This window comes from Rattus norvegicus, chromosome 1 (genome assembly GCF_021556685.1).
Source record: "Rattus norvegicus strain SHRSP/BbbUtx chromosome 1, alternate assembly SHRSP_T2T, whole genome shotgun sequence".
NCBI classification, from domain to species: Eukaryota; Metazoa; Chordata; class Mammalia; order Rodentia; family Muridae; genus Rattus; species Rattus norvegicus.
The window spans coordinates 75,322,124-75,349,697 of record NC_141534.1 but is presented as its reverse complement, the minus strand read 5'-3'; the positions used below and the strand labels follow the sequence as shown (position 1 = coordinate 75,349,697).

At 37.5% G+C, this 27,574-nt stretch overlaps 1 long non-coding RNA gene across 5 annotated transcripts in view; it reads right to left on the bottom strand.

Annotated features, from left to right (window-relative positions):
• LOC148007197 (uncharacterized) overlaps positions 1-27,574 on the bottom strand; it is a 137,251-nt gene that overhangs the window by 66,859 nt on the left and 42,818 nt on the right. The gene's annotated exons all lie outside the window — the stretch shown is intronic.

Sequence of the window (27,574 nt, the reverse complement as noted above, 5' to 3'; positions counted from 1 at the left end):
AGTGGTTGTACCTGTTTGCAATTCTACCAGTAATGGAGGAGTGTACCGATTTTCCCACACATTTGCCAACATGTACTGTCACTTGAGATTTTGGTCTTCGCTATTCTGATTGGAATAGGTGGAAACTCAGGGTCATTTTGATTTGCATTTCCCTAATAACTAAAGATACTGAACATTACATTTAAGTGATTCTTGGCCATTCAAATCTCCTCTTTTATAAATTCTCCATTTAGATTTATACCCCATTTTTGGTTGGGTTGTTTGGTATTTTGGAGGTTAGCTTCTTGAGTTGTTTATATTTTGGATATTAGCCCTCTATCACATGTGAGCTTGGTGAAGAGCTTTGCCCCATCTGTAGATTGCCAATTTGTTTCATTATGTTCTTTGTCTTACAGAAGCTTTTCATTTTCATGATGTCCCATTTACCTATTCTCCATCTTAGAGCTGGAGCCATAGGAGTTCTGTTTAGGAAATTTCCTTCTGTGAGTATTTTGCTCCCATCTCTAAGAAGGATTGAAGCAGCCATACTTTTGTCTTCATTCTTCTTGACCTTCATGTGGTCTGTAAATCGTATATTGGTTATTTTTAGCTTTTAGGCTAATGTCCACTAATCAGTAAATGGTTATCACATGTGTTCTTCTGTGACTAGGTTCCCTTACTTGGATGATATTTTCTAGTTCCATCCATTTCCTTAATAATTTCATGAAGTCATTGTTTTTAAAGCGAGCAGTACTCCATTGTATAAATATAGCATATTTTCTGTATCCATTCCTCTGTTGAGGGACATCTGGGTTCTTTCCAGCTTCTGGTAATTATAAATAAAGAGACAAAGTGTGGAGCAGAGACTGAAGGAAATGCCATACAGAGACTGCCACACCTGGGGCTACATCCCATATACAGTCATCAGACTCATACACTATTGTGCATGCTGACAGGAGCCTGATCTATCTGCCTCATGATGGACTCTGGCAGAGCCTGACAAATGCAGAGGCAGATGCCCACAGTCCTGAGTGAGACAACTCAGACACAAAAGGACATGCATAATATGTACTCCCTATTAAGTGGATATTGGGCAAACATTTACAGGATACCCGGGATAAAATCCACAGAACTCAAGAAAGTTAGCAAGCCAAATAGCCCAAGTGAGTACGACCAAATACCACTTGTGTAGGAGAAGAAAGCATTGGACTGAGGTCAGGGCCCTCAATGGCAGAGTTAGAGAAAAGCCTGAAGTAGCTGAAGGGGTTTGCAAACTCATGTGGAGAACAATATCAACCAAACAGACACTCCCAAGCTCCCAGGACCTGAAGTATCTACTGAAAAGTACATGTGGAGCAACCAATGGCTCTTGCCATGTATGTAGCAGAGGATGGCATTGTTGGGCATAAAAAGAAAGAGAGTTCCTTAATCCTATAAAAGCTGGATGCACCATTGTAGGGAAATAACAGGGCAGGGTAGTGGGAGAAGTGGGTAGGTGAAAGAACACGCTCATAGAAGCAGGGGAAGAGTATATAGGATAGGGAGTTTCCTGAGAGGAAACCAGGATAAGGGATAACATTTGAAACATAAATATAGGCAATTTCTGAAAGAAAATAAAAAGTAAAATTTCACCCTGTGCCAATGAGTTCGAGAACCTTTCCCACTTCCTTTTCAATTAGATTCAGTGTTTCAGGTTTTATGTTGAGTTTCTTCATCCAATTGGACTTGAAGTTTGTAAAATGTGAAGAATATAGATCTACTTTTATCTTTCTACATAAATAGTTTCAGTTTGACAAGCACGATTTATTGAAGAAGCTTTCTTTTTTGCATTGAATTTTTTAGCTTTTTGTTTTTTGTCAGAATCAAGTGTCCTTAAGTGTTTGCTTTTACTTCTGTGTATTTAAACCTATTCCATTGATCAACCTGTCTGCCACGCAGTTTTCCTTAAAATTGCTCTGTGAATGGTGATTTCTCCCAGAAGTTCTTTTATTGCTAATGATTGTTTCCTCTCTCCTGGATTTTTGTTTTTCCATATGAAATTGAGAATTGCTTTTTCCATGGTTTTGAAGAATTGTTTCAGAATTTTGATGGAGATTGTGTTGAATCTACAAATTTCTTTTGGTAGGATGGTCATTTTTATGCTGTTAATTCTACCAGTCATTGAGCATGAGGGGATCTATCCATTTTCTGATGACTTATTTGATTTCTTCATTGAGAAACTTGAAGTTCTTGTCATACAAATTTTTCCCTTGTTTGGTTTCAGTTACCCAAGATATTTTATATTGCTTGTGATTACTGTGAACACTGTTCTTTCCATAATTTCTATCTCAGCCAGCTTATCCTTTGTATAAAGGAAGGACCTTATTTATTTGAGCTAATTTTGTATCCAGTCACTTTGCTGAAGTTGTTTAGCAATTGGAGAAGTTTGCTTGTAGAATTTTTTTAGTTTGCTTATGCATATCATATCATCTGCAAATAGTGGTACTTTTACTTCTTCTTTGTCAATTTACATTCCCTTGATCTCCTTCTGTTGTCTTATTCCTTTAGCTAAAATTTCAAGTATGGTAATGAATAGATACAAGGAGATGGCATTCTTCTCTTGTCCCTGATTTTAGTTGTATTGCTTCAAGATTATCTCATATTTAATTTTATATTGGCTGTTGGTTTGATGTATATTGCATTTTTAAATTGGATATTCTTCTTATTTACATTTCAAATGTTATTTCCTTTTCCCTGTTTCCAGGACATAAGCCACATATCCCACCCCCTCCCCTTCTTCTATAAGGGTGTTCTTCTCCCCATCCTCCTCCCTACCAATCCCTCCAACCTTTCCCTACACTGGTGTTCAACCTTGGCAGGACCAAGTGCTTCTTCTACTATTGGTGACCAACAAGGCCTTCCTGTCCTACATATGCAGTTGCAGACCCATATACATGGGTCTGTCCATGTATAGTATTTGGGTAGTGGTTTAGTCACTGGGAGCTCTGGTTGGTTGGCATTGTTGTTTTTACTGGGCTGCAAGCCTGTTCAACTCTTTCTAACCTTTCTCTAATTCCTACAATGAGGGGTTTCATTCTCAGTTCTTGGTTTTGTGGCTAGCATTCGCCTCTGGATTTGACATGCTCTGACTATGTCTCTCAGGAGACATCTATATCTGGTTCCTGTCAACATGCAATTCTTAGCTTAGTCAATCATATCTAGTCATGGTGCACATGTGGGGTAGGTTCTGAATGGCAGTTCCTTCATACTCTGCTTCACGATTTGCCTCTACATCTTTTATGGATATTTTTCTTCCACCTTTTAAGAAGGGATAAGCATCTGCACTTTGGATATCCCTTTTCTTGAGATTCATGTGGTCTGTGGATTGTATCTTGGGTAATTCAAGCTTTTAGGCTGTCAGTACATAACATGTGTGTTTTTCAGTGATTGGATTACCTCACTCAGTATAATATTTTACACTTGCCAATGAATTTCATGAAATTATCATTTTTGCTAGTTGATTATTACTGCATTGTATAGATGAACCACATTTTCTGTATCCATTCCCCTATTGAAGGACATCTGGCTACTTTACAGCTCCTGGATATTATAAATAAGGCTGCTGTGAACATAGTGGAGCATGTGTCTTGTTGTATGTTGGGCCATCTTTTGGGTATATGCCCAGGAGTGGTATATCTGCATTCTCAGGTAATATAATGTTTTCTGAGGAAACTCCAGACTGATTTCCAGAGTGGTTTTACAAGTTTGCAATCACACCAACAATGGAGGAGTGTTCCTCTTTCTCCACATTCTCACAAGTATCTGTTGTCGCCTTAGTTTTTGATCTTAGATATTCTGACTGGTGTGTGGTGGAACATCAGGTTTTTTTTTAATTTCCATTTCCCTGATAACTAAGGATATTGAACATTTTTTAGGTATGTCTCAGCCACTCGATATCCCTCAGCAGAGAATTCTTTGTTTAGCTCTGTACCCCATTTTTAATAGGGTAATTTGGTTCTCAGGAGTCTAACTTCTTGAATTCTTATAATATTTTGGATATTAGTCCTCTTTCACATGTAAGATTGGTAAAGATCTTTTTCCAATCTGTTGGTTGCCATTTTGTCCCAATGCAGCTTTGCGTTACACAAGCTTAGCAGTTTTATGAGGTCCCATTAGTCAATACTTGATCTTAAAGCATAAATCATTGGTGATTTGTTCAGGAAATTTTCCCCGGTGCCCACATGATTGACATTCTTCCCCACATTTTCTTCTCTTAGTTTGAGTGAATCTGGTTTGATTTGGAGGCCCTTGATCCACTTATAGTTAAGCTGTGTTCATGGTGATAAAAATGGATTGATATGCATTCTTCTACATGCTGACATCTAGTTGAACCAGCACCATTTATTGAAAATGCTTTGCACCATTGGCTGATTTTAGCTCCTTAGTCAAACATTTAGTGACCATAGGTGTGTGGGTACATTTCTGGATCTTCAATTCTATTCCACTGATCTACCTGCTTGTCTCTGCACAAATACTATATACTTTTTATCACTATTGCTCTGAAATACTGCTTGAGGTCAGGGATGGTAATTCCCCTAGAAGTTCTTTTATTATTGAATACAGTTCTCAATATGCTGGAATTTTTGTTATTCCAAATGAATTTGCAAATAGCTCTTCCTAACTCTATGAAGAATGGAATTGGAACTTTAATGGGGATTGCACCTGTTGATTGCTTTTGGCCAAATGGCCACTTTTTACTATATTAATTCTGCCAATCTATGAGCATGGGAGTTCTTTCCATCTTCTGAGATTTTCTTCAATTTCTTTCTTCAGAGACTTGATGTTCCTGTCATACAGATATTTCACTTGCTTTGTTAAATTCACACTGAGGTATTTTATAATATTTGGGACTACTGTGAAGGGTGTCATTTCCATAATTTCATTATCAGCCTGTTTATCTTTTGAGTAGAGGAAGGCTACAGATTTGTTTGAGTTTATTTTATACCCAAGCAATTTGCTTGCATTGTTTATCAGGTTTAGTAGTTCTCTAGTGAAACTTTTGGGGTCTCTTAAGTATACAATCATATCATGTGCTAACAGCAATCTTTTGAATTCTTCTTTCAATTATGTATTCCTTTGTCCTATTTCTGTTGTCTAATTATTTTCAATAGGACTTTGAGTACTATATTGCTTAGCTACAGAGAGAGTCCTTAGCTTTTTTAGTCCCTGATTTCAATGGGATTGCCTCAATGTTCTCTCCACTTAATTGGATGTTGGATGCTGGTTTGCTGTATATTGTTTTTTCTATGTTAAGTATGGCCTTGGATTCCTGAGCTTTTCAAGACTTTACCATGAAGAGGTATTGAACTTTATCAAATGCTTTCAAAGCATTTATTGAGATGCTTATGTCTTTTTTTCCATTGAGTTTGTTTATAGAGTGAATGGAATTGATGGATTTCCATATATTAAATCATCCCTGCATCTCTGGGCTGAACCCTACTTTATCATGAGGGATGAGCATTTTCATGTGTTCTTGAACTTGGTTTGCAAGAATTTCATTGAGTATTCTTTCATTGATATTCCTAAGGGAAGATGGACTGAAGTTCCCTATTATTTTTGGGTCTTTGTGTGGTTTAGGTACAGACATAATTGTGGCTTCATTGTAATATAATTCTTCACTAAATCCATCTTGTCCTAGCATCTTTTCTTCTTTGGTTGGGAGACTTTTAATAACTGCTTCTATTTCTTTACATGTTATGGGTGTGCTTAGATGGTTTACCTAATCCTGATTTAACTTTGGTACTTGGTATCTCTCTAGAAAATTGTCCATTTCATCCATATTTTCCAGTTTTGTGGAATATATGAATTTCCTCAGATGCTGTTTTTAGGTCTCCCATTTTGTTTCTAATTTTGATATTTTTTTTGGATACTCTCTCTGTGCCTTCTAGTTAATTTGGTAAAGGAATTATCTATCTTTTTGATTTTCTCAAAGAAACAGGTCCTGAGTTTTTACAGTTCTATTTGTTTCTGATTCATATAATTCATCCCTGAGTTTGAATATTTTTTGCCATCTACACCTCTTGGGTGTATTTGCTTCTCTTTCTTCTAGAGCCTTTAGGTGTACCATCAAGTTGCTAATTATGTTCTCTCGAGTTTCTTTTTGGAGGCACTCAGAGCTATGAGTATTACTCTTAGCACTGCTTTCAATGTGTCCCATAAGTTTGTGTATGTTTTACATTCATTTTCATTAAACTCTAAGCAATCTTTAATTCCTTCTTCATTTCATCCTTGACAAAGCTATAATTGTGTAGACTATTGTTCAATTTCTATGTGGGTGTGCATTTTCTGCTGCTTTTTTGTTACTGAAGACCAGCCTTAGTCAGTCATAATTTGATAAGATGTATGGGATTATATCTATTCTTGTATCTGTTGAGGCCTGTTTTGTGATACATTGTATGGTCAATTTGGACAAGGTAGGATGAGGTGCTGAGAAGAAGATATATTCTTTTGATTTAAGATGAAATGTTCTATAAATACCTGTTAAGTACATTTGGTTCATAACTTCTGTTAGTTTCTCTATGTCTCTGTTATTTTCAGCTTCCATGATATCCTCATAGATGGGAGTGGTGTGTTGAAATCTCCAACTATTATTGTGTGAGGTGCAATGTGTGCTTTGTGCTTCAGTAAAGTTTCTTTTTTGAAAATAAATGCCCTTTTATTTGGAACATATATATTCAAAATTTAGAGTTTGTCTTGGTGGATTTTTCCTTTGATGTGCATGAAGTGTCCTTCCTTTTCTTTTTTGAAAACTTTTGTTTGTAAGTGAATTTTTTGATATAAGAATGGCTACTCCAGCTTGGTTCTTTGGAACACTTGCTTGGAAAATTGTTTTCCAGCCTTTTACTCTCATGTAGTGTCTGTCTTTGTCACTGAGATGTGTTTCCTTTAAGCATCAAAATGCTGGGTCCTCTTTCATATCCAGTCTGTTAGTTTAGGGTTTTTGTTTGTGTGTTTTTTTGCTTACGTTTGTTTTACTTGTTCTTTGTTTCTGTTTTTCCTTATTTTTTATTGGATATTTATTTACATTTCAAATATTATTCCTTTTCTCAGTTTCCTGGCCATAAACCCCTATCTAATTCCCCTCCTCTTCTTCTATGTGGGTGATTCCCTCACCATCCATCCCCTTTCCCATGGTCCCTGACAATCCCCTGTACTTGGGCAGGGTAGCATTGACAGGACAAAGCACTTCCCCTCCCATTGTTGACCAACTAGTCCATCCTCTGCTACATATGCAGTTGGAGTCATGGGTCTGTTCTTGTGTATTCTTTGGGTACTTGCTTGGACCCTTGGAGCTCTTGTTGGTTAGTATTATTGTGTGTATAGGATTGTAAGCCTCTTTAGATCCTTCAATCCTTTCTCTCATTCCTCCAACAGGGACCCCATTCTCACTTCAATAGTTTGCTGCTAACATTAGTCTGTGTATTTGATGTACAGTGGCTGAACCTCTCAAAAGACAGCTATATCAGGCTCCTATCAGCATGCATTTCTTGGCTTGATCAATATTAACTATTTTGGTGGATATATATATGCCAGGATTAAGCAGGCTCCATTCCTTCAGTCTGTGTTCCAAACTTTGTCTCCATGTCCCCTACTATGAATATCTTTGTTCCCCCTTTTAGGAAGGACTGAACATCCACATTTTCATCATACTTCTTCTTGAGTTTCATGTGGTCTGTGTACTTTATCTTGCCTAATTTGAGCTTATGGGCTAATATCTACTTATCAGTGAGTTCATACTATGTGTGTGATTTTTTGTTTTTTGGGTTTTTTTTTGTTTTTTTCCTGATTGGGTTACTTACTTAAGTGATACTTTCTAGTTCCATCCATCTGCTTATGGAATTTTTGAAGTCATTGTTTCAATAGCTGAGTATTTACTCCATTTTGTAGATATACCATAGTTTCTGTATCCATTCCTTGTTGAAGGCCACTGTTTTTTTCCAGCTTCTGGCAAGTGTTAATAAGGCTTCTATGAACATAGTGGAACATGTGTCTTTTTTGTATGTTAGAGGATCATTTATGTATATGCCCAGTGGAGGTATCACTGGTTCCTCCAATAGAGAAATATACAATTATCTGAGGATCTTCTAGCCTAATTTCCAGAGTGGTGGTGACAGTTTGCAATCCCAACAACAACAGAGGACTGTTCCTCTTGCAGAATTGAGTCCATTGATGTTAAGAGATATTAAGTTAAGTGATGTTAAGATATTAAGTAAAAGTTATTGCCATTTTCTGCTATTTTGTTGTTGTTTTTACAGGTGGAATTACAAATGCATGGCCCTATTCCTTTTCATTGTTGCAAGAAGATTACTTTCTTACTTTTTCTAGGGTGTAGTTTCCCTCCTTGTATTGGAGTTTTCCATTTATTGTCCTTTATAAGGCTGGATTTGTGGAAAGATATTGTGTAAATATGGTTTTGTCATGGAATATCCTGATTTCTCCATCTATGGCAACTGAGACTTTTGCTGGATATTGTAGTCTTGGCCATCATTTGTGTTCTCTTAGTGTCTATTTGGCATCTTCTCAGGATATCCTGGCTTTCATAATTTTATTGAGAAGTCCTGTGCAATTCTGGTAGTTCTCCCTTTATATGTTACTTGAATTTGCCCTTCACTTTTTTAATATTCTTTTATTTTTTTGCATTTGGTTTTTTGACTGTTATGTGATGGGAGGAATTTTTCTGGACTAATCTATTTGGAGTCCTGTAGGCTCAGAGAAGTTTTCAATAATTTTTTGATGACATTTATTGGCCCTTAAGATGGGAGTCTTTGTTCTCTTCTATACCTATTATCGTTAGGTTTGATCTTTTCATTGTGTCTTTGATTTCCTTGATCTTTTTGGTTAGAGGCTCTTTCTGATTGACTATTGTGCCAATATTTTCTATGGTATCTTCTTCCACTGAGATACTTTTTACTATCTCTTGTATTTTGTTGTTAATGCTTGTGTCTGTACCTCCTGAATTTTTTCCTAGGTTTTCTATTTGCAGGGTTGTCTCCCTTTATGATTTCTTTATTGTTTATGTTCTCATGTTTAGATCCTGTATTGCTTTATTTCATTCCTTCACTGGCTATGTTTTCCTGTAATTAAGTGATTTTTGTGTTTTATCTTCAAGGGCTTCGACATTTTTATTTCTGTTGTTCTGTATTTCTTAAATCAATTATTTACATCCTTCTGAAAGTCTTCTGTCATTACTATGAGCTATGATTTTAAATCCAAATCTTGCTTTTTCCAGTGAGTTTGGATATCTAGTATTTGCTTTGGTGGGAGAACTGGGCACTGATGATACCTAGTCGTCATGGTTTCTGTTGCTTAAGTTCCTGTGCTTTCCTCTCTCAATCAAGTTGTCTGTGGTGTTAACTAGTCTTGCTATCTCTGAGAATGGCTTGACCCTCCTGTAATCCTGTGTGTCAGCATTCCTGTAGACCTCCCAGCAAGATCTGAGTACATACAGCTGTGCAGGCAGAAACTGGAAGTATCCTGTCCCCGGCTGCTCCTGGTTTGTGTATACTGAGGGCCTGCAGTTGGTCACTTGGAGCAGCAGAGTTGGTCTGACCTCTGCTCCCAGGTGTTTCAGTGCCCCTTGTAAGTGGTATTCAGCTCTGGGAACAGGCAGAAAACAGAGATTTTGTCTCTTAGTGTTCCTAAGTTCCTGGGTCCAGAGAGCCCTTTCTGTGTTCCTCTTCGGCCAGAAATGTAAGAAGATATAGTGGTCTCCCCTGACATCCAAGGATTGTCCTTACTTTTGAGAGTCTAGCTCTGTCCTCTATAGTACAGAGACGAGATTTGACTTGTAATGATGTCAATGTATAATGCTTGTGTTGCTGATGATCCTGACTTTCATCTCTAGTGTTAGATGATCTGGGTGCCTCTGCTGGAGACTGCCTCCTGTATCTGTAGGGTTTCTGTAGGTCTCCTGGAAGCTGGTGGCCCTTGTTATAGCAGACCTCCTCTGAGTACTTCAGACTGTGGGGTGTTCAGAGGTACAGACAATTTGAAGACCTCTTGCATTCTATGTTGCATAACTCTTTGGTGGCCTTCAGACAGTGGTTTATGAACACAAGTTTAATTAAATAAAAATTGAAATTTTCATAAACATTATTTGCTCTACTGTATCATAATAAATCTTAGTTTATTATGGTAATATATTGGATAAAAAGGTATTGAAAAATATAATTTCTGCCACTCCAAAGACAGCAAGACAGATAATCAAGTTAAAGTAATTGTTACTCAGCTTGGTGATTTGGATTTGATACACAGGACCCTGATTATAAATAGAGAGAAATGAGTTCTGAGTAGTGTGTACTACATTTGCAGATATCACACACATGCACATATGCACATGCGCGCGCGCGCGCACGCACGCACACACACACACACACACACACACACACACACAAACTTCACTTGTACAGTAAAATTTAATTAAAATTATTTTTGTCTGGCACACAGAAACCTGAATGCTAACATTTAAAAAAAATATACAAGATTTGTTCTTTTCTCTGAACAAGTAATAGATACATTTCTCTTTGTAATTTTGGAGACATTTATGTTGGTTAATAATGAGTGGGTGCCCACAGACATCTAAATAGATGTCTTGTCCAGAGTTGAACTTACAGGTATTTGTCAACTTCCTGAATGCTCGGAGCTGAACCTAGGTCCTCTGAAGGAACACCAGGAACTCTGATCAATAAAGGTATTACTCCTGTCCCTATGTCTTGATACAGAGTCACATATAGTCAAGTCAAGACTTGAACATACCATGTCACTGATGCTAGTGTTAAACTCATGGTCTTTCTGTAACTACCTACTGAGTTATGGAACTATAGGAATGCATCACTATACTACTCTGTATAGGATTTATTTAATCTAATTTTCTCCATTATATAATATTCAGGATAGGAAAACTTTTGAATATATATAATATTGTAGATATTTCTACGAGACATATCACAGTGAGTATACTTGCAGACCTTGCCACAATGGGAATGAGTTACAGGATGGAATCAATGGCTAGACTGTTCATATAAGGCATACTGCTACATGCCCAGATACCATGGCAGGCATTGTGAATTGCAACTGGAAGACTGCATTTTCTGATCTCTGCAAGAATGTATCAGTAGGTCTCAACGTGATGGGAAAATACATGTGTGTCTATTCTCAAGAGTTTTCTATTGTGAACTGTGTATTGTAAATTGATAAATGTATATCGCAGTGCCAGGCTGCATTTCTCCCTCCTTCCTTGGGTCTTGGAGCACTGTTAACATGTCACTCAAGGAGATAGAACACATTCCAAATTTAGGGGCCCCAGCCCATGTTCTTCCATTTGAAAAACACTGAGATCCAGGTTGGATGCTGTAGTTCTCAATCTTCTGTGTACCGAAATGGCAGTGGGTATTTAGAAGCATAGAGAATAGTGGTTCCAGCCTCCTGTGTATCCAGAAATCACTGTGGACCATAAGAAGTTGAGAATGGCGTCTACAGTTCCATGCTTTCCCTTTGCAACAGACAGGAAAGAGATGAGTGAGTGAGCCCAAGATGGAGGTGTAACCTGTTCTCATTTTGAGTGAGGGCCAAAAGTACAGAGATAGGGAGTGCTGGTAGAGCGGACTTTTCTTTGATAATTATGCTTGGATCTTTAAATGAAGGCCTCTGCTGCAGTAACCCACGATTAAGAAGATGGACCTTTCTTGACCAAACGGTTTTATTCATGGCAGATGTAAATCCATATGACTTACTCAGTTTGGATGAAAGATGAAATACTCATTGAATGAAGGACTGCCCAGGAAGGGAAGCTCATTGGCTAAACAATCATGGTTTATTTTAATTTTTCATTAGTATGGAGAACTGTAGGATTTTATGCTTGTGACTGCTTGTTGTGATCTTCTTACTGGACTGTTACCAGTATATATTTTATAAAAGGCACAGCCTGTTTCTAATGCCTGCCATCCTCTATTATGTAATTTACTGGGATTTTTACACCTGCTTCAACTTTACCAGCTTTTCTGTCTATTGGCATAGTACACTTGCTCAATATCCTAGCCATTTCTACATGGTGTCATTTGTCAGTATTGGGTTTAAATTTTTCACTCTGCAACAGGATTTCTTGGAGACCACTGTAAACTCAACTATGGTGAGTGTGTCAGTGAGGCATGTCTCCATGAATGTCTATTTGTGGATATAGTGAATAATAATTATTGTTTCTGTGTAGGTAGTAGATTCACAGAGACATGCTATGAGACCTTGATGCTGCACTGTTGGACATATGTTGTCACAATGATGTAACATGTGAATATACTTTTTACAGTTATTCATGATGGATGTGAATTATATATTTTATTCAGCATAAATCAGAAATCCCTGCTTGCCTGAATAAACAGGTACCTTGTGTAAAACAAATAGAAATTAACTCAGTAGCAAGCCCTGAGAGAGAAAGGGATGAAGTGTCCTAAGGAGAACTGTAAGGACATATTGCTGGCTTTCTGGCCTTCTCCTACTACCTTGGAGTCTCAGGGTCTGTAGGTATCTGTTACCCTGGATTAATATACAGTACCCTACCATTACCTTCCTCTGAGACACTCTACCTACCTCCTCACCAAAATAGATTCAGATATTCTCAGCCAAACATTGTATGGATCTCTAGATATCTTGTGGAAGATTTGGGAAAATGATTGAATAATCTGGAGGGGATATGAATTCCACAAGAAGATCAATTGAGTCAACTAACCTGGACACTTGCTGGCTCCCAGATACTGAACCACCAAACAAAAAGTATATAAGGAATGAACCTACTGCCACACACATAAATAGCAGATATACAGCTTGTTTTTCATGTTGTTGCACCAGCAACTGGACTAGGGCTGGGGGAGGGGCTTTAAAATGGTGACTTGGAGGATAGTGGGGCTGTCATTGCGATATAAAATGGATCAAAATTTAGATGAATGGATTAAACATTTTCCCTTACTTTAGAAAGAATGTTATTGAGAGTGGATTTTAGAATATCAAGAATCATAGCTTCTACTTCAGTCCCCTTATTTGAACCTGGACAAGATGTGGACACTCAGCTATGGTTCTAGACCCATACCTACCCCTTGCTTCCTCTGTGCCTTCATGAACTCTTCTCTTCTCAGGTCATAAGCTTAAATAAACACTTTCTTCTATTAAGTTTCTCAGCCACCGTGATTTATTACAGAAATGTAAAAGGAACTAACAATATATGATTTGGAGTTGAGAATTTAAGTGTCCATTTTGTCTCAGCTGTTTGACTAAGTATTGGTCTATGTAAAAGCTGCTACCACCTGAAAAATAAAACTTCTATTTACAGAGATTAAAGTACCATTAATCATTAGGAATAAACTAAAAATGTTTATAAGAATGACAGACATAAACTTTTTTCTTCAAAGCAACAATAATTTTCCTACTAATACCTATGATGTTGTCAGTGACATTTTTCCAGGATTGTAGGGCTTATATCTTTCATTGTTAAACTGGATTCCTTGGAGATCACTCTAAACTCAACTATGATTATCTTCTCTGGAGCAGGCTTCAAGTTAGAATATTATTATTCACTCCCTTAGTTATCATTTTATTATTGCTGCAATGGTCACATATTCACCATTGCAGGACAATAGTGTAGCATGCAGTAACTAGAAGTAAATATGACTTTTGATGTGAATTCTCACCCCAGAACCCTCAAAAGCATCTAATGGCACCATGACAGCTAGGCAGCAAGGATGATGCTTTCAGCTCAGGTCTAGCATGTTGTCTTCACAGTCTGCAACTGAAGAATATTGTATATCACTTCATAAATATCCACTATTCTTCCTCATTTCATTAATTTGAAAAAAAATTTTGCTCACCTAATGTATTATTGCATTGATGAAACATTATAAATGTGAAATTTCATTTTCATCATTAAAGGAACTATGGCATCAGGCAGGCAGGCTAAGATTAGAGCCTATTCATATGACCTTCTCTGCCTTGTACTTGAAATACCAGATATGAGCTCTCAGCTGTTACTCCATCTTACTACTATTTGCTATGTACATTCTGCCATTTCAAATCCTAACACCATGAAACCCTAAGTTCCAAATAGCTTATTTTCTAAAAGTGACATGGTCATTACATTTAATCATAGCAATGAAAATGTAACTAAGGTAGATCCTATTCTAAGCCCTTATTAGCTGCATCCTGAAGTATCTTGGCTTAGGGTTATGATGGGTCTGTTACACTCCAGGGTGGCTACTACATCTTCCTGAATAAAGGGGCTATGGAAGGAGCCTGAAAATTTAATTTTCTCTCTTATTGTTAGGAATGCAACCAAGTTCACCTGCAGGACAAGGAGAAGGATCCTTTTTCATCAATCTTCAAGATAATTAAGTACTGTTGCTTATGGAATTTGCATTGTCCAGAATATTGACAGATGGCTATAGAATTATTTCACCAGCTACATCTTAGCTGATGAAATGAATACACCATACCCTTGAGTAAGTCAAAGTGCAATCTTCCCAGATAAAGTGCATGGTTAATTATGTTTGATCTTATTCATCAAGTGGAGATGGTAAGAAGCAAAAGTTTAGGAAACTGTAAGCATAAAACTCCCTAAATAAAATCCTTCAAAACCAAAAACAAACAAAAAAAAATAAACAAACAAAAGTCTCATAACTGTGTAATCTAGTAGAGTAAGGGCTCTCATTTTTAGATTACACCTTATTTAAATGAAGACAAAGAATTCTTCTGAACTCTAGAAAATAGGGGTCCTTATAGATCTATAAGGAAGAGAATACAATGGTTCTGTTGCCAAAGTGTCATGAGTCAACTTTATTTATAGCTACAAATGACTAAAACACTAGAACTTCCTGATGGTATTCCATGTTAGTCTTACTATTCTACCCTCATTAAAACACAGCTAGTTAGCCTTCCATCCAAGATTCATGCTTAGAAGAGAAAAATGTTTAATAAAAAACTTACCTTCAAATTCCAGAAGAAAGGATATGTAGCATAAATATCCACGTTAAAATCATTTATTAAAATTTAATTATTACTAATCTCTCTCTCTCTCTCTCTCTCTCTCTCTCTCTCTCTCTTTGTCATCATCTCCCGTTATAAGCAGTTGGGCTTAATGTACATATTTAGGAACTCAGTTATTCTGCAAGAGGTTGTGTGCTCTTGACTACTGAGACATGTCTTCTGAATCCCTATTCCATGATTTTCATTGAAACAAAACCTATCTAAACTGTCAATCCTTAGTCATTCAGGGAAATATAAGAAATAGAAACATGTAAGATTGTAGCCTGCTTGCTATTTAATAAGAAGAAATGGACATTTGTTTCAATAGATGAATTGTCCTTAATAAGCATGTCAGCCATTTTAAATGGAAACCAGAACTTTCAGAGTCATAGTGTAATGACCCAATTCTTACTACTGTGAATCCCCTGTGATTTTATCATGAAGTTGAATCGCACTGTTTCAACCATCCTGAGCAATGTCCATCATAAAAGAGTACACATTTTTCTCTTCATTATGGGGTAAGAAGGTAACACATGTGTCTTCTGACAATTCATAAATACAAAGTATTTGAAAGTCATCTATTATCATATTCAATAGAAGTATGCACAGCTCTCATGGTCTAAACCAGCAACCAAAGTGTATACATGGATGGGCCAATGGCTGCAGCTGTATAAGAAGCAGAGTATTGGCAAATATGGCATCAATGAGAGGGGAGGCCTTTTGTTCTGTGGTGGCTAAAAGGCACAGTGTAGGGGAATGCTAGGTTGTTGAGGCTGGAATGGGTGGGTGGGTGGAGGAACACTTGCATTTAAGTAGGGGGGAGGCATTTGCAGAGGGAAACTGTAAAGGAGGATAACATTTATAATGTAATTAAATAAAATAATCAATAGAAAAAAATACTCTAATAAAACAATAAAATTTAAAAAATACAAAGATTTTAAAGCTTATAAAATTTTCTATCTACTCCTTGGTTTTTAGATCTATATTATAAACAAATTGTAGATAAAAAAAAAGTCAGAGAAAAATTAACCGGATCCTTGTGAAGGGGCTTGTGGCATTGCCCTTATGTGCCTGATGGTCACAAATTTATAGATGACTGCAGGCTAAGACTGGCATGGTTTCCTGGTAGTCAGAGGAAATGCCTACATCCCATTTTTGGTTTATTGGGTTCAAGACTCCACATCTAAGAACCATGGTCACTTTCACTGTCCCAGAGGGTCTTACTATTTTTTAACTATACACATTTTGTTATTCACTTACCTAACACCCAAACTGAAAAATCCATGACAGAGTTAAAATGGAAAAACAAATAGCTTTATGTCTTCTTTTATGGTCAAAATATTGATTATATTCATTTAGTCCCTGTTCATCACTTATATAAGAATTATAAACCATAAACATAAAAAGATATTTATAATTTCTTTTTCTGATAACTTCTTTCTTTTCTTCTTTCTATGTGATGAAGATGCTCTACATAGTTCAGGTTGTCTGAGACTATCTAGACAAAGCTTGCCTAGACCTCATGGATCTAGCAAGATAGCCTGCTCAGGGCTAGGATTAAAGTGTGCAAACCCACACGAAGGCCAAAACTGAATGTTTACTATAACTAGCTATATTCACTCAACATACTTTTCTGCTTGCATCTATTTCTGTCAGAAGCCATAATGGGACAAGTTAATAACTAGTTGATCTCCCTGAGATGACCTGCATTATATTTTTATATAACCTGAGACAAGTTCATTGTAGGAAAGACTGTTGCTGTTAATAATGCAATCATATAACAATTATTAACAAAAGCCCACCCCATTGGAGCAGATATCTGCAGATTTAAGGAGATGTACTGTTTTGTAATGATGCTATACAGACAAATAGATGGCTTCTTAAGACTTTATGATGCTCATATAAGAATTCCTAAAATTATCACAGTGATTATTAAGCTCTATTATAGTGGAACTGTTATTAGGTCCTATTCTGGTAGTCAAAACTGTATTGATAACTCTGGCAGTCTCACAACTGTTACCAGTTAATTTCTCTTAGACAGTAACCAGACTTTCTCCTACTCAGAGTACATTTCAAGAGGTTGCAAAACTGTTAACCAAGGTCATAAAAAGGGAACAGATTATTATAGGTGCTAGGACAGAAGATAAAATATTGACTTGGTTTATCTACACAAAACTTTACTAATATTTTAGGTTTAGTTTTAAACCTTCAGTGAACCTGTGGAGCTGAGAGAGCTTATAGATGTTTAGTCAGATAATTACTCCTAATGGATATGGATGAAATCATTTTCTGTTGTAAACTTCTATTTAAATTTATGATTTGATTTTTTGTGTGAACTTGTGATGAAATTTGTAATATGTGATCATGTATTCTGAAAGACATATAAGTACTGAGGACAAAGAGATGAAAAAGAAGAATAAAGGAATTTTCCCCCTTAGGAGATTTTTTTTTTTGTTTTCTCCCATTTAGAAAAGAAACATTTTCCTTTTCCTCACTGAGAAGAATTGTTCCCTTTCCTCACTTAGGATCTTTCTGCTTTCTGCCTTAGACAGCTTTCTATAAAACTTTTTACAACTTAGTAATAAATGATGTGGTCACTTTTCAAAGTTTCATGTTTTCTTCCTGTTACCTCTGACTAATAGGCTGAAAGTTAGAGCCCATCAGTTACTGCTCAAATAGTACAAAGGCTGTGTACTTAATCCTTTGCTGTTTTAGGAAGAGGAGGTAAGTACCAGAGATTGCAGTTTCTGGCCTCAGAGAAACACAGAAGACTGGTCAGCTACAGTAGCACAGTAAATTAGACTTAGATAAATAGTTTTTTTCAACATACAGTAACCCTAAAAATCTTGTAATACAAAGTCTTACCCTCAAGACTCCCCTCCACTTCCTCAAGAAGAATTGACAAGAAAGAAGATCTAAACCAGGGCTGGTCACCTGCACATTTCCTTACAAACAACACACTTTTATCTTATTTATTTCTTATTTATTGACTGAAAGGATATATATATATATATATATATATATATATATATATATATCACTAAATAACAGTTGTGCTGTTTCTAAAGAAGTGAATATCTATCTATCTATCTATCTATCTATCTATCTATATCTATTACTTTATAGGTCTTTCTCTGGTTCTTTGGTTCTTTTTTCAGAGTAAAAAGGACTGCCTCTAAAGAATTTAGAAATGTTTCTGCTTTACAGTAGAAAACATGCCTAATATTATCCAAATGCTCAGAATGTGGGACCTCACAAATATTCGAAGAGAATCTGCTACTGCCACTTAATTAAAGATGAATGATTCATAATCACTTATGATTATGTTTATAAATACAGGTATGTATAGGCATCATCCCTCATGAGAGAAAAGTGGCTTGCCACAAATGATGACCATTACTGATAACTTACAGCAGATCAATTTCCTGAGAACAAGAAATTGTGTGGCGCCTAACCTCAACTGGTATATATAAATAAAACCGAATGCAAACCTTGCGATCATAGGAGAATAGGTTCAAGAGAGCAAGAACTACAAAACAGGAAGTTTAGTACAAGAATGCATCCCCTAAGGGAGTAGAGGAACAAAGAGTAGGGCAAAGAATGAAGGAAAGGCAATCTAAAGAATGCACCACCTTACGAACCATGCCACATGCAGACAACAAACCCAGACACTATTGTTGCTGCTAAAAAGTGTTTGCTGAGAGTAGTCTGATACCATTGTATCCTGAGAGGCTCTTCCCAGACCTGAGCAATACAGATGCAGATGCTGGATGTCAAACATCAGAATGACTAGAGCGACCACAATGGTGGAGATAGGAGAAGGACTGAAGGAGCTGAATGAGCTTTTTTTTTTTTTTTTATTATTATTTTTTTTTATTGAGTATTTCTTATATACATTTCAAGTGTTATTCCCTTTCCCGGTTTCCGGGCAAAATCCCCCTCCCCCCTCCCCTTCCTTATGGGTGTTCCCCTCCCAACCCTCCCCCCATTGCCGCCCTCCCCCCATAGTCTAGTTCACTGGGGGTTCAGTCTTAGCAGGACCCAGGGCTTCCCCTTCCACTGGTGCTCTTACTAGGATATTCATTGCTACCTATGGGGTCAGAGTCCAGGGTCAGTCCATATATAGTCTTTAGGTAGTGGCTTAGTCCCTGGAAGCTCTGGTTGCTTGACATTGTTGTACTTTTGGGGTCTCGAGCCCCTTCAAGCTCTTCCAGTTCTTTCTCTGATTCCTTCAACGGGGGACCTATTCTCAGCTCAGTGGTTTGCTGCTGGCATTCGCCTCTGAGCTTTATCTAGCATCTATGGGATGGGAAGCCTTTTGTCCTGTAAAGGCTTGATTTCCCAGTGTAAAGGAATACTAGGGTGGTGAGATGGAAGTGGGTGGGTGGGAGAGCACCCTTATAGAAGCAGAGTTAGGGGGATGGAATAGTGGGTTTGCAGAGGGGAAATCGGGACAGAGATAACACTCTAAATGTAATAAATAAAATATCCAATTAAAAAAGTGCATCTGCTACAATGTCAGATTAGCTGCACATATGATGCCTCATCAATGTGGTTTTTCAAACAAGATCTGAAAGGATGATGATGATAAAATTGCTAAGAAATAATAGACGAATTTTGCAAAGCCATAAACAGAGACAAAGAACTACAGACAACAAAAAATGCCGAGATTGGAAAAACAGTCGTCCTCTTAAAAGAATTTTGCACCTGGCCATCCAATATCATATGATCAGTTATGAAATCTTATCCACAGTAGAGAAAATGTATGAACTAAACAAATTTTATGTATACATTTAGGAATATGTATATGTCTATATATGTTTATGAATGTGTTTTGTGCATGTGTTAATGTTTTACAACCACAAAAAAGCAGAGACCACAAATTTGAGAAATATTGAAATATATCCAGAAGAAGGGGCGGGTGCAGGAAAGAGAAAGAGGGAATGTTGTAGCTATAGGTATATTTTAAGAATAAAACATATTTTAAGATTCTCCTGCCACCTCTCTACCCACCTTCATCAGACCTGTGGACCTCAGGATTATACCTGTATACTGTCTTCTCGGACACTCCCAGCTACCCTAAGCAGGGTGGTGTCCCCAGCAGACCTTGCTAATGCTCTACCCCACTTCTTCAGACCTATTGATTGTGAACAATATAGACTTCCTTGATCTAGAAACAGTGCGCACAGGGATACCTGTAAGAGGCCTGCACTACATAGAGGATTACATAGAGAGTAATCCTGTTCTGATTTTCTTCTAAATCAAGATCATCCAGGGACCAAAGAGATCTAGGTAGCTCAAGTTCCTCAAAAGTATACATTGATCAAGTGCAGAAAAATATGACGTTTTCAGAGCACAGCAACCCAAATGAAGCCAGCCCTGGATATTCTAACTCATTTTAAGCACAAGAAAAAGTTATAGAGGCATTAAAAAGGGATGAATATATCTGTCAAAGAAATACAGGAAAATACAATCAAATCAATAAAGGCCTTTAAAGTAGAACCATATGAATCCCTTAATCTAATACAGGAACATGCAATTAAACAGGTGGAGAAAAGAAGGAAAACATTCAAGACTTGAAAATGGAAATAGTGTATCCGGGTTTCCCAGTATGCCCTGAGTTGACCCTTTGCCAAAACTCTCTGTACCCAGATCCTGCCAGGAGAGAGGTGGTCTCCAAAGAGTGCAAACACGTCTGAGAGCACAGATGAGACCACTGGTTTTGATGAAATATGTGGCCCAAGAGGAACCCATCTGAGGTTCTCAGAACACAGGAACAGAGGAAGAGTCTGGGACTGAATCCTTCCAGATTCTGTTTGTGCCTGGAGCTGATCCTGTGCCACAGCTCTCAGTACCCTGATCCTGTGGGGATATATATTGTCTCCAAGGAGTGCTGACTCACTGTCTTACTGAAAGGTCAAGCCACTGTCAGAGACAACAAGACCAACTATCACCAGAGTAACCAGATGTTGAGAGGCAAGTAAAAGAACATAAGCAACAAACCAATGCCACTTGAAATAATCAGAACACAGTTATACCACACAGAAAGTCCTGGATACTCCAACACACCCGGAAATAATATTCTGATTTAAAATGACATCTAATGATGATGTTAGATGAATTTATGAAGAGCATAAATAACTCCCTTAAAGAATACAGGAGAACACAGGTAAACATGTAAAAGCCATTAAAGAGGAAACTTAAAAACCGCTTAGATAACTACAGGAAAACACAACCAAACAGATGAAAGAATTGAATGAAACCATCCAGAATCTAAAAATGGAAATAGAAACAATGAAGAAATTACAGAGGGAGAAAACCATGAAGATAGAAAGACCAGGAAAAAGTGAGGAGTCATAGATATAAGTATCACCAACAGAATACTCGAGATAGACAGGAGAATCTCTGGGTTAGAAGATACCATACAAAACATTGTCACAACAGTCAAAAAAAATGCCAAAAACTCCTAACCCCAAACATTCAGGAGATCCAGTGCACAATGAAAAGATCAGAACAAAGGGCATAGAATAGAGCAAAAATCCTCAGTTTAAATGGCTTGTACATACTTCAACAAATTATAAGAGAAAACTTCATTTGCCTATAGAAAGAATTGTCCATGAATATACAAGAAGCATACTAAACTCCAAATGTATAGGAGCAAAAAAGAATACCTTCTTTCCCATAATAGTCAAAACACCAAATTCACAAAGCAAAGAAAGAATATTAAAAGCAGTAACGGAAAAAGGTCAGGTATCATATAACGGCAGACATATGAGAATTACACCAGACTTTTTTTTTTATTAACTTGAATATTTCTTATATACATTTCGAGTGTTATTCCCTTTCCCGGTTTCCGGGCAAAAATCCCCCACCTCTCCTTTCTTATCGGTGTTCCCCTCTCCATCCTCCCCCCATTGCTGCCCTCCCCCCAACAATCTAGTTCACTGAGGGTTCAGTCTTAGCAGGACCCAGGGCTTCCCCTTCCACTGGTGCTCTTACTAGGATATTCATTGCTACCTATGAGATCAGAGTCCAGGATCAGTCCATGTATAGTCTTTAGGTAGTGGCTTAGTTCCTGGAAGCTCTGGTTGCTTGGCATTGTTGTTCATAAGGGGTCTCGAGCCCCTTCAAGCTCTTCCAGTTCTTTCTCTGATTCCTTCAACGGGGGTCCTATTCTCAGTTCAGTGGTTTGCTGCTGGCATTCACCTCTGTGTTTGCTGTATTCTGGCTGTGTCTCTCGGGAGAGATCTACATCCAGCTCCTGTCGGCCTGCACTTCTTTGCTTCATCCATCTTGTCTAATTGGATGACTGTATATGTATGGGCCACATGTGGGGCAGGCTCTGAATGGGTGTTCCTTCTGTGTCTGTTTTAATCTTTGCCTCTCTATTCCCTGCCAAGGGTATTCTTGTTCCCCTTTTAAAGAAGGAGTGAAGCATTCACATTTTGATCATCGGTCTTGAGTTTCATTCGTTCTAGGCATCTAGGGTAATTCAAGCATTTGGGCTAATAGCCACTTATCAATGAGTACATACCATGTGTGTTTTTCTGTGATTGGGTTACCTCACTCAGGATGATATTTTCCAGTTCCAACCATTTGCCTACGAATTTCATAAAGTTATTGTTTTTGATAAGCTGAGTAATATTCCATTGTGTAGATGTACCACATTTTCTGTATCCATTCCTCTGTTGAAGGGCATCTGGGTTCTTTCCAGCTTCTGGCTATTATAAATAAGGCTGCAATGAACATAGTGGAGCACGTGTCTTTTTTGTATGTTGGGGCATCTTTTGGGTATATACCCAAGAGAGGTATAGCTGGATCCTCAGGCAGTTCAATGTCCAATTTTCTGAGGAACCTCTAGACTGATTTCCAGAATGGTTGTACCAGTCTGCAATCCCACCAACAATGGAGGATACACCAGACTTCTTAATGTAGACTATAAAAGCTCGAAGATCCTGGGCAGAAGTCATACAGAACCTAAGAAAACAAAACTAGCAGCCCAGGCTACTATACCCAGCAAGGTACTCAATTACCATAGGTGGAGAAAACAAGGTATGCCATAACAAAACTAACTTTACATAATATCTTTCCACAAATCCAGCACTACAATGGAAAATAAATGGAAAACTCAAACACAAGGAGGGAAACTACAGCCTAGAAAATGCAAGAAATCACATTCCTGGCATAGTGCCTTTGGATACATAAATATAGGAGCAGTCAGAGGCAGGAACCTGTTGGTTTCTGTCTGTACCCAGAAGTGAAGTGAGCTGGTACCATAGCTGCCTGAATCCACATCCCATAGAGGAAAGAGCTGGATCCTCAGAAGTATGGACAGTAAGGAGAAGTCAGAGGAGAGAACTACTTTCTGCCCACAATCCTGAACAAAATATGAAATTGCCTAGTACCATCTGTGCCTTCTGGGCACAAGGACTGAGGAGCAGTCAGGAACAGGACCCTTTGGGTTTCTACCTGAGCCAAGAGCTGAAAGCCAGTTGGCAGGAGTGCATACACACTTGAGAACAGATGTAAGAACAACTCTTCTGTGTCAAGCAAACTGCTTGGAGGTTTCATGTCACAAAAACCCAGGATCAGGCCTCTGGTCCAAGATCTCACTGACAGAAAATAGGTCTACAAGAGTGCTGACACACAGGCCTACAGGAGGGTCAAGCCACTAGCAGAGACAACAAGACAAGCTAGCACCAGGGACAAGCTGATGGTGAGAGGCAAGCATAGGAATCTAATCAAGAGAAACCAAGACTATCTAGAATCATCAGAGCCCGGTTTGTCCATCAAAGCAAATACTGGATGCTTAAACACACTGGAAAAGCAAGATTTGGATTTAAAATCGCATTTTATGTTGATGATGGAGGACTTCAAGAAGGACATAATTAACTTCCTTAAAGAAAAAAAGGACAACACAAGTACACAAATAGAAGCACTTAAAGAGGAAACAGAAAGTGCCTTAAAAATTACAGGAAAAACATAACCAAACAGGTGAAGGAATTGAGCAAAATCATCCAGGATTTAAAAATGGAAATACAAGCACTAAAGAAAGCAGGGAAATGCTAATTAAAACATCTCCGAGGCTCCGTCTTACACACATCAGAATGGCCAAGATCAATAACACAGGCTGGCAAGGATGCAGAGTAAGGGGAACACTACTCCATTGCTGGTGGGAACACTAACTTTTATAACCACTTTGCACATCAGTTTGGCAGTTTCTCACAAAAAGGGGAATACTACTACCTTGAGACCAAGCTATACCACTCCTGGGAATATTCTCAAAGGAATGCTCCAACATCCCATAAAGAAACTTGTGCAACAATGAACATAGCAACATTTTACATACCATCCAGAATCTGGAAACCACGTAGGTGATCCTTAACTGAAGAATGGATTTTAAAAGTTTTGGCGTATCTATAAAGTAGAATGCTATTCAGCTATTGAAATTAAGACATCATGAATTTCACAGTCAAATGAATGAACCTTGAGTATATCATCCTGAGTGAGCTAACCCAGTCCCTAAAGGTAATCCATGGTATGTACTTGCTCGTAAATGAATATTAACCATAAAATACAGGATGCACATGCACTCTACAGACCCCAAAGTACTAAATAACAAGGAATTCACAAACAAGTATACTTAAAATTTACTTAGAAGTGGGAATGAAATAGTCATAAGAGGCAGAGGAATGGAGGGAACGAGGTAGGAGAGAGGAGGGTGAGAATGAGGGGTTTGTGATCAGGTGTGGGGAGGGACAGGCATTCAAATGGATAGAAAAATAAAGGGAAATCTACAACTGTTGGCATCCAGAAGGTGGAGCACATCTTCAGTATGAGACAGAGCCCTGTCATAATGGAAGTGTCCACAAATCAATGGCACTAACCTTTGCTGTGACTCAGCATTAAGATAATGGAACTGTAAAAGGCCACCTCAAGTAGCAAGGCAGGAACTCTATTGGTTCCAAATAAATAAATAAATAAATAAATAAATAAATAAATAAATAAATAAATGTTGATCTCTCTGTCTGTCTCTCTGCCTGTCTGCCTGTCTATCTATCTATCCATCTACCTACCTATATATATATAGTCCAAAAAATATATTCTAAAATATTTAAATATTTGTTTTATTTCCTAGCCTATGTGGTCTATTATTCCCAGATTATTTTCTAGAATACTTCTGAGAATATTCATTACAAAAATGTTATTATACTGTACTAAGTGTTCTAATGATGCCCTATGCAGACTGTTATATAATGTTCTATTATACATAACTATTCCTACTTCAATGAATAGTATTCTCATATTTGACAAATTACACTCCTTTGCTGAGTAGTTTAAAGTAGAGCATGCTCTGTGTATAACAGTTAAGGCATAAATTGAGGGCAACCAAGAACAATGTCAATAGACTCCTTAGTTGGTAAGGCCCTATTGAATCATACAACATAGAGATGTCAAACTTCAAGCTTCAACATTACTGGATAATATTCAGAGTCCTAGAAGCTATCAAAATGTTACTCAAGTTTTAATGACAAAAATCCTGATTCAATAATTTCATGAACATCATTAGAGCAAGCAACCAATTAATGATTGAATTAAAGGCCCACTACACAAAAATCCATGCAGGTATCAGTATCAGGGACAAGAATATGTGGCTGAAGATTAATGTAGACAATAGGGAAGAATTGTATACCATTATTCTAGTAAATGTGCAGAGGGATAAACTGACCCATATGATCTCAATTTATACTGAGAACTTTTTCTATCCCACAAACCCTAAGAAGCTTCCTTTTATAGTCTGTGATGATTAACAAAGAGGAAATTATTCAAGGTACTGAAAACAAGAGAATCTGGAAGAACTAGCTAAAATTGGGGTATGTATGTATTATTTAGGATTCTCTAGAGTCACAGAATTAATGGGATGTTTCCATACATTAATGGAATTTAGTGTAAGGATTTATACTCTCTAGCCCATAAACTAAACAATGCATGACTGTGAATGGGCATGGAAAGATCAAAAATCAGGTATTTGTTCAATCCCATGAAGCTATTGTCTTACCTGGTCTTCTGTGTGAACTGGAATTCTGAAGAAGTAGCTCCAAAAATTCACTAGCAAGTAAGTGCAAGCAGGTGAAAAAGAGTGAGTCTTCCAATGTCCTTATGTAGGCCTGTGGTGGAAGGTGTGCCCTAGAATAATGATATGTATAACCTTGCATGGATCTGGAACATGCTTTGTCTCATGTTGGTCTTGATTCAGAGATCTGCTTGCATAAATCTCCTGAGATTAAATATGGGTACAACCTTGCCTAGCCATAAGCTTTCCATGGACACTATGCCTCAAGATTTCTATGTCAAAATTGGAGATATAAACCTGTGTCTTCCAGCCACAAGATCTGGATCACAGTTGTGCCTTCAAATTCTGGATTTCATAGATGATACTACACTAAGCATATTCTAACATCACTAAGTAGACTCAATGCTTTTTGTTTGTGTACTTGTTTGCTTGTGTTTCTTTTAAGGAACACATATAATTTCAAAGAAATAGAGGTTGAGGATGGAGACATAAGAAATTGGAAATGATGTGATAGGGTAGACTTCACAAAAATATGATTCATGTACATCTGCAAGTATGTAATACTCAAAAATATTTAAGTTGTAAATGTTCTAATTTTTTCTTTATACAACTAAATTGATTTCATTAGAAGTCGGAGAAACTTGGATTTAATGAGACATAGAAACTTGTCTAAGTTTTTCATAAATGTGACAACAATGATTTTAGGACATTTCATTAGAAAGGTTGTCAACTTTTAGGGATAATAATACACAGTGCCTCCTTCAGGCATCTATATTCTTTGACTATATTCACAAGAAACACTTGTTTATTTGTTAATTAGCAACTGGAAATTTTTGATAAATGATTTGTTTCCCAAAGCAAGAATTGTCATTATATAAGTGAAAAAAATCTCATTCAGAAGGGAGATGTGTTCCCAGAGTCACAGTGATATACTTCAGGCTTGAGCTGACTCTTTCATATCACTATTAATGATCTAGAATCTTCCCACCATCATGTAGAGGCAAGGGGTCAGGTGAGCACATTGTATTCCAGTATAAGTAGTAAATTCAGCACACATACACACACACATTATATATATATATATATATATATATATATATATATATATATATATATATATATATAGAGAGAGAGAGAGAGAGAGAGAGACCATAATGATCATACCTGGTAATGGAAATCTGGGCTGGAAAAAAGACCTTTGGAACAAAGAGAGATTGCATAAGAATAGTGGCAAAATTAAGAGGTGACCTAGAATCTAAGGCATTACCTAAAGACTATACATGGACTGACCCTGGACTCTGACCTCATAGGTAGCAATGAATATCCTAGTAAGAGCACCAGTGGAAGGGGAAGCCCTGGGTCCTGCTAAAACTGAACCCCCAGTGAACTAGACTATGGGGGGAGGGCGGCAATGGGGGGAGGGTGGGGAGGGGAACACCCATAAGGGAGGGGAGGGGGGAGGGGGATGTTTGCCCAGAA